The sequence below is a fragment of the Musa acuminata genome, chromosome BXJ2-2 (assembly GCF_036884655.1).
Source record: "Musa acuminata AAA Group cultivar baxijiao chromosome BXJ2-2, Cavendish_Baxijiao_AAA, whole genome shotgun sequence".
NCBI lineage: Eukaryota > Viridiplantae > Streptophyta > Magnoliopsida > Zingiberales > Musaceae > Musa > Musa acuminata.
The window spans coordinates 7,902,091-7,916,177 of record NC_088339.1 but is presented as its reverse complement, the minus strand read 5'-3'; positions in this window follow the sequence as shown (position 1 = coordinate 7,916,177).

Below are 14,087 nucleotides of genomic sequence, written 5' to 3'. Positions count from 1 at the left end.
TCAAATTGATTTAATTCATCTTGCATTGTGATAATCCATGAATCATCTTTCATGGCTTCATCAACACATTTGGGTTCAATTTGGGAGAGAAAAGCGGCGTTGGTACAAAAATTTTTAAAAGAAGATCGTGTTTGAACCCCCTTTGATGTGTCTCCTAAGATTAGCTCCTTAGGATGAGCATCTACATACTTACAATCCTTGGGTAAGGATGTTTCGGAAGTGGATGCATCCAAGTTGCTAGTTGGAGATGGGGTTTCATTTAAATTCAAGGAATCAAAATTAACATCATTATCAAAATCGTTTTTCCTGATTTCGAAAATCTCATTGAAAACAACATGAATAGATTCTTCAATAATTAATGTTCTTTTATTAAAGATACGAAAAGCTTTAGAAACCGAAGAATAACCAAGAAATATTCCTTCATCGGATTTAGCATCAAATTTTCCTAAGTTATCTTTTTCATTCAAGATAAAACACTTACACCCAAAGACTTTAAAATATGAAACATTGGGTTTTTTGTTGTTCCATAACTCATAAGGAGTTTTGGTGAGTAAGGGTTTTACTAGAACTCTATTCAAAATATAGCATGCGGTGTTTACGGCTTCGGCCCAAAAATATTTGGGTAGGCTATGTTCATTTAACATGGTTCTTGTCATTTCTTGTAAATTTTGATTTTTTCTTTCTACTACTCTATTTTGTTGAGGATTTCTTGGAGTAGAGAAATTATAGTTGTATCCATTGAGTTCACAAAATTTTTAGAAGTCATGATTTTGAAATTCTCCACCATGATCATTTCTAATTGACAAAATCATGGAACCCTTTTCATTTTGAACAAGTTTACAAAACTTGGTAAAATATCTAAAGCATTCATTTTTCTGTTTTAAGAAGTAGGTCCATGTATATCTGCTATAGTCATCCACAATGACGAAGGCGTATTTGATACCTCCTAGACTTGATGTAGAGATTGGTCCGAACAAGTCCATATGGATCAATTGTAAGGGCCTAGAGGTGCTTATTTGATTCTTAGATTTGAAACTACCCTTAATTTGTTTACCTAATTGGCAAGCATCACATACATTATCTTTGATGAACTTGATATGAGGAATTCCTCTTACAAGTTCTTTAGATGATATTTGAGTGATTAGTTTCATGCTAGCATGACCTAATCTTTTATGCCATAGCCAAGCATCCTCATTCAAAACCGAAAAACACATTTCATTACACAAATCATTGATGTCAATGGTGTATACGTTATTTTGTTTTAATGCAATCATAGACATGTTTTTTTGTGGTTTTTCAATGATGCAAGCATTAGATTCGAATATGGCAATATATCCTTTATCACATAATTGACTAATGCTCAAGAGGTTATGTTTTAAACTATCAACTAACAAAATATCTTCAATAAAGAGGTTGGATTTGTTACCTATGGTTCCTTTGCCAACGATTTTACCCTTGTTGTCTCCGAAGGTGACATAGCCTTCGTTTATGCTAGTGAGCTTAGAGAATTGAGATGGATCTCTGGTCATATGCCTTGAGCATCCACTATCAAGGTACCATCTCTTTCTCCTAGCTTGCGATGGTATAGGTTTCTACAAGAAAGGATGATTTTTAGGTACCCATTTGCTTTTGGGTGCCTCAAAGATAGATCTACATTGTTTATCATGTTGCATAGAGTTTATCATGGTTCCTTTAGGGACCCAAATTAATTTATTCGGACTAATCTTCTTGAATGGACAATAATGCGTTTTGTGTCCAAGTTTGCAACAAAAGTTGCATTTGCTTTGGTGTCGAACATGTAAGATGGGGCCTTTTATGAAGGTGGTTGGATTTTGGTGAGGACTTCTTACAAATCCAATTCCACTTCTTTTGGGAACCTGACCCTTGTTTGCAAGGATCATGTTCAGTGACTTGCTACCAACCTCAAATTTCTTCAAGGTGTCCTTAAGTAGCAAGTTTTCCTTTAGGAAAGTTTCTAGATCATGGCATTTTATGCATGAGCCTAAACTATCATGATATTTAGCTTTTAACTTATCGAAATTATAAATAAGACTATCATGCTCCTTTTTTAGCAATTTATATTTTCTACCAATAATTTTGCATTCATCAAATAAGTCATTGAAGGCATTTAATAATTCATCGAAAGATAAATCTGCATCTATTAAATTTGTTACCTCCTCTCCAGTGGCCATTAAGGCGTAATGAGCAACTTGCTCGGTGTTGGACTCCTCTTCTTCGGACGCGCTTGAATCATCCTACATTGCCTTGAGCGCCTTCTTCTTTGATGTTTTCTTTTTGGCTTGAGGACAATCGTTCTTGTAGTGTCTTGACTTTTTGCACTCATAGCAGATAACTTGGTCCTTCTTGGGTTCAAGTTTATTTTTTGTGTCATTCTTAAACTTGTTTCTTTTAATGAATTTTTTAAATTTTCTTGTTAGGAGTGCCAAGTCATCGTCACAGTCCTCATCACTTGAGTTTTCTTTCAAGTGGTCTTCTAAAGTTCTAAGTGTCATATCCTTCCTATTCTTTGGAAGGATGTCTTCTTGCTCTTCATGAGCTTTGCAAGTCATCTCGTAGGTCATTAATGACCCAATTAGTTCTTCAAAAGAGAAGTTGTTTAGATCTTTCGCCTCTTGAATAGCAGTGACTTTAGGATCCCAACTCTTACGAAGGGATCTTAGAATCTTATTTACAAGCTCAAAATCCGAAAATTTTTTTTCGAGTCCTTTTAGACCATTGACGACATCCGTGAAACGGGTAAACATGTCGCCAATAGTCTCACTCGGTTTCATCCGGAAAAGTTCAAAAGAGTGTAACAAAAGATTGATTTTTGACTCTTTCACTCTACTTGTGCCTTTATGAGTCACTTCGAGTGTGTGCCAAATATCAAATGCGGTTTCACAAATCGAAACATGATTAAACTCGTTTTTATCAAGTGCACAAAATAAGGCATTCATAGCCTTTGCATTAAGAGCGAAAGCCTTCTTCTCCAAATCATTCCAATCGATCATTGGAAGAGAAGACTTCGAAAAACCGTTTTCGACAAGATTCCAAAGTTCAAAATCCATAGAAATAAGAAAGATCCTCATTCGGGTCTTCCAATAGGTGTAGTCCGTCCCATTGAACATGAGTGGACGTGTAATAGAATGGCCCTCTTGGTTTCCGGCGTAAGCCATCTCTCTTGGGTTTTAATTCGTTTGAGAGTTAACCCCGCTCTGATACCAATTGTTAGGATCAAGAGCACTAAGAGGGGGGGGGGGGGGGGGGGGGGGGGGGGGGTGAATTAGTGCAGCGGAAATCTTACTACTATTAAAATCAAAAGCTGTGTTCGTTCGATAAAAACGATTTCGATGTAAAAGCTGATTCTAAGATTACTTTAACTTAAGATTAAGCGAGATGACGTTAAAGTAAATCTATGAAGGCAGTTTGCAGTTTATGATGGAAATCAGAATGCAAGCGCAAACTGAAATGCGACGTTCGTACGATTAAACCAGTTTATGTCTAAATGTCGATTCTGAAGATACTGAACTTTGAGATACATTTTATAAATGCGCAGAAGGCAATTTGCAGTTATGATTGAAATTAAAACGTAAACGTAAACTAAGATATGATGATCGTACGAAAAAGCTGATTTACGTCTAAACGCAGATTCGGAAAGCTCTGAACTTATAAACTCGTTCGTAAAAGCGCAGAAGGTAGTAAGCTATTGAGGAGGTTTGCAGTAAAGATAAAATGCTCAAAGTAAATGCAAACCGAGATTTAGAGTGGTTCGGTCAATCTTGACCTACTCCACTTTTGGCTTCCTCCATCGACGAGGTCACCGACGTCAACTAGAGGCCTTCCTTCAATAGGCAAAGGCCAACCACCCTTTTACAGTTTCACTCCTTTTGACGGGCTTAGGAGACAACCCTTACAGAAATTTTCTCTCCTCTCTTTACAACTCAAGACTTTGAAGAATAGAGGGACGAGAACTTTTGGCCTTTACAACAATTTTGAGTTCTAAGAATCACAGAAAAAGATCAAGATTTCGAGTGTAAGTTATACTCTTTTAGTGCTGAATGGGTGCAGTATTTATAGGCCCCAACCCAGTTCAAATTTGGAGCTCAAAACTGTCAATTCCCGGAATTCCGGGATCAGGTGGTTGCACCTCTTGACTGGGGCGGTTGCACCTCTCTACTAGAGCTCGAAGACCGAGCTCAGGCGGTTGCACCTCCTGACTGGGGCGGTTGCACCGCCTGCCAGAGCTCGAAGACCGAGCTCAGGCGGTGCTACCTCCTGTCAAGGGAGGTTGCACTGCCCAGTCTCGCTCGGAGACTGAGCCTAGGCGGTGCTACCTCCTGGCTGGGGCGGTTGCACCGCCCAGTCTCCCTGGGAGACTTAGCCCAGGTGGTGCTACCTCCTGGCTTGGGCGGTTGCACCTCCCATAGCAATCAGGGTCCGAATGGGTAGATCCATTCGGCCCAATTTGGGTTTTTTAGGGGCCCAATTGCCCCAAGATTAAGCTAATGGGATCACCTCCCATTTCCAACTAAATCATTATGCTAACTACGATAAATCCTAAGACAATTTCTGCAGCTTGCTCCGGTGCATCAATCACTTCTTCCGACGAGTTTCCGGCAAACTTCCGTCGATCATCCGATGAACCCTCGGTGATGCTCCTGCGGACTTCTGGCAAACTCCTGGACTTGCGACGATCCACTTGGTGAGTTCCGATGAGCTTCTTTTGGCAAGCTTATGGACTTCTCGGATTTGTTCCCGCAGAACCTCCGACGACTGTCCGAACTTCTGTCGAACTCTCGAACTCCCAACGTGATCATTATCTTGACTCCGGTGCAACTCCTGCTGCATATCTAACTTTCATCGTAGTTAATCCTGCACACTTATCTCAACACATAGATTAGACAACAAATGACAATTGACTTCATCATCAAAATCCGAGATTCAACAGTTTTGGATTTGCATGTATAGAGAATGATTATAACATCAAATCTATTTCTACTCTGTAACATCATCTAAAAAATTTCTGAAAGAAAGTAAAGTGTCAATGTTGATTTTACATATAAAATTTATAAATCAATATAAATATATGTTAGTAATTGATACTCATCACTGATAACTAGTTTGTAAATTTTATTGAATTTAAATTATTAATCAAAATACTTAAGTTAAAATTGATAATAATATACCTATTGAATCTTTATAAGTCAATTTTAATCTTAACACAAGCTACTGGTCAAAATATTTAAGCTAAATTTGGGTAAGGAGACGTAGAATTAATCAAAGTATAACTAACTCTCTCACACAAGGACTTGACATTCTCATCAAGATTTAACATTGTCTAGATTAACCCTAGTATAGTATATATGAGGCATGACTCAGTGACTGCTCCATGCTAAAATGTGTCATTTGACCCCGTCCACGAATAACCTTTACTACTCGAGCCTCTCATTATCTCCGATACTATATTGATATAAATTATTAAAACTTGACTAATAATCAACATATTAACTTTATTGAACCTACATTATTGATAAAAATAATTAATTAAAATTAATAATAATATATGTGAAAAAATTTAGGGGCGATATCATATGCGTAGTGGTAGAACAGAAAAATAAAAATCGTAAATTTCCCAAAAAGGTATTCATTATCGTGCGAAGATTGGTACACAAAACCCATGGCACAGAAAATCACATGTAAGATAGTTGTGTTACCTAGGAAGATCGTATATCCCTAAATCCCTATTGATCTATTGGAGAGGATGAAGGAGGTCAAGCGTCCTCCTCTCTAGCGGTGATCCACATAGTAGGGCTATGACGATGCTTCTCAAATCTCCACGCTTGCTATCTGAGGAGGAGAAGGAGATAGGAGAATAGGAGGTGACCACCAAGAAGCCTCAGCTTATGAGCCTTTAGTTCCCTTCTATTTATAGAGGTCCCCAATTAACCCTAATAGATCACGCCCTATTGGATACTAGATCTCCATCCAATAACCCAAGCCTCTTAGATTAGTGGGTCTTTATCTAATAATCTCTTATTAACTCTTATTGGATCTCATCCATGGAATCTAATAATTCAAAGGCTTATTGGATATCCAATAAGATAGGGGCTCTAGCGGATATCTCATATCCGAATCTCTACTCGTCACAACACCTACCATATGTGTGTGACCCTCTAAGCCCAATATTGAGCTGGCCATGAGTCACACTTGTCAGAACTCCTTCTAGCTCAATGAGTTATTATCTCCATAATAATTCACTCGATTCATCAACTACGGACATAGTAGGCCACTACACCATAGTCTCCATACGATAAAGGGGAATCTAATCATTTGAACATATTTATCCTTAATTATCGTGTACCTATTGTCCCTCAACCATCTAATATCCTAGAGACCATATATTAGGCATGGTGCTATCAGGCTTATACGGTTTCTCCTAGAGTCTCGCTCTAATCGGATTCTCCCGGAGAACTCTTTCTCTCTCAATCCAAATGACCTTGGCCAAGGATTTGTTTTAGTAAGAACATACAAGATATTCCTCTTATGATACTGAGAGCAGATGATCATCTATTAATACTCAATAGCTCTTGTAAAGTTAGCTGCCACTCTTAATAACCGACTATACTAGATTTAGAACTTCCAAACCTATAAATCCGGTATCAAAGAGTGGAGTACTCATATAGGACATCCTTGGTGTCTCAAGTCTAAGCAGTAGATAAACTATTGGGACTTCAAAATCGCTGTCTAATAATAAGACATCATCAACCATCTAGTATGTTATGAGTGGATCAATCGGTGAACTCATTCTCTAATGAGCACCTCAATTGTATCCTTAGTGTCCCCACATGAGCAGCTATGAGACCAGTTGCCTCCATCATATGGACATATATATAACACACCAGTCTGTCCGATTATCTTGATGTCCCTCTCGAGTAATTGATTCGTTAGGATTTGTGTTTAAAGGTGAATCAATCTTAGTATCATGATCTCATTACGATCTTATTCTTATTGCATAGATCCATGGATATCACAATATATACAGCACGCAAGATAATGTGATAAAATGTCAAAATAATAGAAAGCAAAAAAGAGTGTGTGTCATGTCACATGTGCCATCACTCACGTGATTGGCTTGTAGGGCACCTATGACTAGCAATCTCCCCCGTGATGCTTATAGATGATCTAAGACAACGGCTTCGTTAGTGGATCTACTATGTTATTTTCGGATGGAACTCTTTCCACTACTACATTTTCTCGGGTCACGCTCTCTCTAATAAGGTAGAACCTCCTTAGAATACTTATGATGAGACCCAAGTTCCCTCATTTGAGCAATCGCATCGTAATTATCGCAATATAAGGGAATCGACTCCTCGTTGCTTGGCACGACTCCCAAAATCTATGGTAAACTTCTTCACCCAAACTCCCTTCTTTGCTACCTCTATTGTAATAATGTAATCCATCTCTATGGTCGAGTCAATAGTAGTATCTGTTGAATCTCGGATTTTGATGATATAATCAATTGGTGGGTTAATTGATCTAATCCATATTATTGAGTTAAGTGTGCAGGATTAACTACGATAACCAGAAAACATAAAGCAAGGATACCGGAGTCGAGCTCGATGGACGTTTAAGAGACCGAAGAATCATCGGAGATGCTGCCGGAACCATCCGAGAAGAAATCGGGAACGTGTCGGAAGTTCGCCGAAGAAATCGTCGGAGGCTCACGGAGATCACCAAGAAGGCTCGGCTACTCATTAAAGTCATCACAAAGATTGGGAGCTTGCAGGGAGTCCGTCGGAAGAAGTTCGTCGGAAAGCTCGCCGGAACAAGACTCGACGTTCGCGGTTAAAAAACTTGCTTAGGATGTTTTTTTTGTGTTATGTAGTTCACCTGTAATTAGGATTAGGCTTAAGAGATAATCCTATATCCTGGTTAGGGGCCAACTGGGCCCAAAGTCAGATTTGGTTTGGGCTAAAGTTAAGCCAAACCAATGAATCGGAAAGCCAGGCGGTGGCACCGCCTGGCTGGGCGGTGGAACCTCCAGCATCGGGAACCCTAAGAGAATTCAAATTTTGGAGCCCAAAATTTGAATCCTCTTGAGGCCTATAAATACCCCTCAAATCTCAGCTGAGGTTACAACTTTTGAGAAGCATTTTGATTGAGAGAAAAGTCTTAAAAAGTCTTAGCAAGTCTTGTTTTCAATTTGCTAGAGAGTTCTCCTCCTTCTTTCTTATTGAAAATTTGTAAGAGGTTGAGCTGCTTGTAAAAGGTTGTAAGAGGGGTGTTTACCCTTCCATTTCAAGAGACTTGCTAGTGGAAGGTGGGAGCCTCATCGAAGAGGGGCCTCGCAAGTGGAGTAGGTCATTTGACCGAACCACTCTAAAAATCGGCGTAATCTCTGGTTTGCTCTTTATTATTGTCATTTACATTACTGCAAATCTTCTTACTGCTTTAGTTCCTTATTACTCTTGCTGCGCAACTTCAAGAATACGCCTTCAAGTTAAATTTCTCAAGTTTCGTTCTTAACGTACGAAAGATTTTGTTAAAATCGAAGTTTTAATCTGCTGCACTAATTCACCCCCCCCCTCTTAGTGCCGCTCCGATCCTAACAGTATCTTGCATAGAACTCTTCCAACATACTACTCCTCTATTTTAGGTGAATACATACCCCGAATTAGACTTGCTATCATCGACATCAGATTAAAAGCTCGAGTCCGTGTAGCCCTCGCCCCTGAGGCTACTTCCTCAATACACCATTAAAAGATCCTTAGTCATTCTCAAGTATTTAAGGATACACTTTGCTGCTTTTTAGTGCTCAAAGCTTGGATCCGCCAAATACCTGCTCATGACACTTAGAGCATGTGCTATATCAGGCCTGGTACATAGCATAACATACATAATAGACTCTATCGTTAAGGCATAATGTATCATATCCATATCTGTCCTTTCATCAAGAGTCTTTCGAGGCATACTCCTAGAAAGTGATATCCCATGTCTCATTGGTATGAGACATCTCTTAGAATTTTCCATGTCAAATCTTTTGATAATGGTGTTTATGTACCTAGACTATGATAAGCCTCCTCTCAGATATATATCTATAGATCCGAATCCCCAATATGTAAGAAGCTTCCCCTAAGTCTTTCATGGAAAAATGTTGAGATAGCCAAGCCTTTATTGTGGAGAACATTCCTACATCATTCCAAATGATCAGGATGTCATCCACATATAGCACAAAAAAAGTAATAGCGCTCCCACTCACCTTCTTATACATACAAAGCTTATCTTCGTTCTTAACGAAGTCATAAGATACGATCACCTCATCAAATCTTATGTTTCAACTTTGGGAAGCTTACTTTAGTTTATAGATGGACCTAAGTAACCTGCACACTTTATCTTGACTATTCTTGGATACGAATCCCTTAAGTTGTATTTGCTAATCATAGGTGTAACAAGCCAATTATGTGAGTGATGGTATGTGTGACTTAACACGCTATCATTTTGCTTATTATATTTTGACATTTATCACTATTGCATATATATATATATATATATATATATATATATATATATATATATATATATATATATATATATATATTGTGACGTCCTTTGATCTTTGCAATAAGAATCAGATCGTGATGAGATCACGATAATGAGACCGATTCGCCTTTAAACACAGATCCTAAATAATCCCTATCATAGATTACTCGAGAAGGGCATCGAGATAACTAGATAGACTAGTGTGTTATATACCTATCCATATGATGGATGCAGTTGGTCCTATAGCTGCTCATGTGGGGACACTAGGGATATAGTATAGATGCTCATTGGAGAATGAGTTCACTAATTGATCTACTTACGGAATGGTGGATGGTTAATGATGCCTTATTATTAGACAGTGATTCCGTAGTCCCAATGGTGTATCTAGTCCTTAGACTTGAGACACCAAGGATGTATTGTATGAGTGCTCCACTCTTTGATACCGGACTTATAGGTTTGGATGTCCCAAATCTAGTATAGCCGATCATCGGGAGTGGCAGTCAACCTTACGAGGGCTATTGAGTGTCGATAGAGGATCATCCACTCTGGGTATCATGAGAGGAATGTCTCATGCATTCATGCTCAAACAAATCCCTGACCAGGGTCATTCGGATTGAGAGAGAAAGAGTTCTCCGGGAGAATCCAATTAGAGCAAGACTCTAGTAGAAACCGTTTGGGTCTGATAGCCCCATGCCCAATATACAATCTCTGGGATATTAGATGGATGAGGGACTATAGGTACATGGTAACTGAGGGCAAACATGTCCAATGGATTGGATTCCCCTATATTGTTTAGGGATTGCGACGTAGTGGCTTATTACGTCCGTAGTCGATGAGTCGAGTGAATTATTATGGAGATAATAATTCACTGAGCCAAAAGGAGTTCTGACAAGTATGACTCACGGCCAACTCGATATTGGGCCTAGAAGGTCACACACATATGGTAGGTGTTGCGATGAGTAGAGGTTCGGATATGAGATATCCGCTGGAGCCCTTATCTTATTGGATATCCAATAAGCCCCCAAATTATTGGATCCAATGAACAAGATCCAATAAAAGCCCATGAGAGATTATTGGATAGAGATCCACTAATCTAAGAGGCTTGGGTAGTTGGATGGAGATCCAATACTCAATATAGAAGGATCCATTAGGGTTAAAATTGATAATGAACCTCTATAAATAGAGGGATTCAATGGTTCATAGGCTAGAGTTTTTGCTTGTCTCTCCTATTCTCCACCCCCTCTCAACCTCAGAGTAGGCCTGGAATTTTGAGGAGCGTTGTTGTAGTCCTATTGTGTGGAACATCGTTAGAGAGGAGGGTGTTTGATCTCCTTCACCCTCTCCTAGAGATCTACAAAGATTTAGATATATACGATCTCCCTAGGTAACACAATCTTTACTATATGCAGTTTTTTATTTCGTGGATTTTGGCATCAATCTTCACAAGACGACGAATATCTCCTTGGGAATAGGGGATTTTGTTTTCTATTCTTCAACTACGCATGTGATGTCGCCCCCAAAGATTTCCCAATAGTGGTATTGAGTCAGGTTGTTCATGCAAAAATTGATTTTGAATTGTGTGTTTATGTAATGTTTTTGACATCAAAATTGTTGACAACTATTGCTGCACTCCCTGCGCTCTAAGATGGCTGCCTGCTTGCTACCATCTTTATGCAGGTAGGCCACCTACAGCGGTGGCTGCAAGGGGGGCGCCCGATCGCCTATGCGCGGTAATTGTTGCTGCGCGTGGTTACAACCGCCGACTACCGGTCGCCCGTAGGCAGAGCCGCCTGCAGCGCGTAGAGGGTGTCACCCACGGGCGCTACCTGTGGGCACAGCGCCTATAGCGACGCTCGTTCGCGGGCGAGCGACTCGCAGGGTCGGTTATCGCCTACAGCACCACCCATAGGGGCAACCGCTCGTGGGTGCGGCGGTACCCGCCCATGAGCAGAACCACCCGCAGGCAGGGGCGGCACCCCCACTCCCCGCCGTAGAGGGCTACCGTCGGTAAGGGTGGCGACGATCGCAGCAAGCAAGGAGAAGAGAGGGATTAGGGCAGTCTTAGGCAAAAGATAGTTTTGCCCTTGGGAATTTGAGAAATTTCAATTTTTGTCCTTTATCCAAATTATGAAAATACCCCTCAAAATTTCCTATATGTCCTTAATTTCAAAAAATATTAATTAATTAAAAGGCTTAATTGATTATTATCTTTATTATTATCTAGTAGTCCTACATGATTATGATTTATACATGTGTTGTATGATGTGTGGACGGATGATCATAGACCATGTGATATGTGTACTTGTGATTATTATTATTGGGGCTTGCGAGCCTCTATTTTATTTCTCGTTTATTATCGGGCCTGCGTGCCTATGATTAAGCTGTAATCACATGAGGAGGCACAGTGGGAGCATAGAAGCGATAGCGGGAACTACAAGATGGACGATCGCAATGCATGGAAATGCGTCGAGATGCCGACGGAATCGACAAGAACGAGATGAATAATCATAGGGCATAGAGATGCACCGCTATACACATAGATCTTGATGTGAGTGATTAGGCCCACTAGCTCGAGCCTAATCACATTAGACTGTGGTCTATAATCATCTAGTGTGATTGCTTGTACACCTACTAGATATGTATATATATTTGCATGTGATGTAGATATATATTAAATATGTATATGTGTGACATGTTATATTAGGAGATCAAATCATAGAAACCCCTCTCTCGATAATATTAAGTCGGTAAACTTGAGGCAATTAGATTGACCCATGTGACCTTCCATCGTTATAGGTAGGGACCGATTCCCGGTGTAGGTTGAGTTGGTCGAGTCCCTCGAGGCTCACCTACATCGTGATTCACTATCTTGCTTATGACATAGAGATGTCACCGATGCCTGAGGATATTGTATGCTTGGTCGAGTCCCTAGAGGGTATATCATCGAATCAGACTCATCTTATAACGATGGTGTTGACTTAACCGAACATCATGGTTGGTCGAGTCCCTCGAGACCATGATGATTCGAAGGCCAAACATGATAGGAATCATAATGAGTTGCGATTGGCAAGAGTTGCCTACCTTTTGGGCTTAGTGTGATTGGTTGAGTCCCTCGAGGTTACACTAAGACGCTGATTGGATCTTGATTCCCACTAGAAGTCTACCGGAGACTTCCGTTTAACGTGCTGAGAGTGTCGCATGACTTGCCGGTAAAATAGTGGGAGCATATTAAGATAGAAGTCCATATCTTGATTATTTATTTTCGTAAAATCTATATGTTATTTATTTCTACTATATCTTTATTTTTAGAAAATGTCGCTTTCAAATCCCTTACATGACATACTTGATATTAACCGCCTTACTGGTCTAAATTATACAGATTGGCTCCACAACTTGAGAATTGTTCTCACGGTAGAAAAATTGTGTATGTCCTTGATATAGTGATGCCTATGCCCGAGGAAGGGGCAAGCGAGGATGATATCGATTGCTATGTGAAGTACATTGATGACTCCACTCTTGCTAGGTATTATATGTTGGGCTCTATGACTCCTGAGTTATAGAGACAACATGAAAAGATGGATACCAGATCCATTCTCCTACATGTCCGCAAACTGTTTGAGGAATAGGAAAGGACTCAGCGATATGAGATATCCAAGGGCCTCTTTCACGCTAGGATGATTGAGGGGACACCGGTTCAGAACCATATCTTAAAGAAGATTGAGTGGATAAAGAAACTCACAGGTCTAGGAATGGTTCTAGAGAATAACTCGTGTGTGGACATTGTGCTTCAGTCCCTACCAAATTCCTTTTCACAGTTCATAATGAATTTTAATATGAACAAGCTTGATGTGACTCTTCCGGAGCTCCTTAATATGTTGAGGGAGGAAGAGAGCACTTGTTAGAACCCTTGCAGATTCTAAACTTGGGGTTGATCTCTTTAGGGGATCGGCCTCCTTGGAACTCTATAGGGGTTCCTCCCTCCAAGTTGCTGCTCAAAGGCTGCAGAAAAGATTCATCTATTGCTTAAGAAAAGAGAAGGAATACATGGCTATTTATAGGGCTTCTAAACCCTAACTCTTAATAGGACTCCTACTTAAGACTCTTACTTCTAACCAACTCCTAATAGGACTCCTACTCAAGACTCCTATTCCCTTACAACTCCTAATTCTTCTCTAAGAAAAAACCTCCTACATGAATGTCCCTCTCAATTAGGACTCTCCTAGCTAGAGTCCTAATAGAATGTCTCTCTCAATTAGGACTCTCCTAGCGAGAGTCCTAACAGGCCCGCCCTCTTCAAATCAGCCTTGTCCTCAAGGCTGAGATTCCATGAACTCAAGGAACCGGGTCTTCAGCTCTTCATATGGTTCCCATGTGGCGTCTTCGAGTGGTAGATTATTCCAATGCACTAGTACTTCAGTAGAGGGATGTCGGCGACGCATCACGATCTTGCGATCGAGGATGGCTTGTGGTTGGGCTTGAATAACTCCATCCTCAGTTATGTTGGGCAGTTGGATGTGGGGTGACTCGTGTTCTCCCAACTTGGGCTT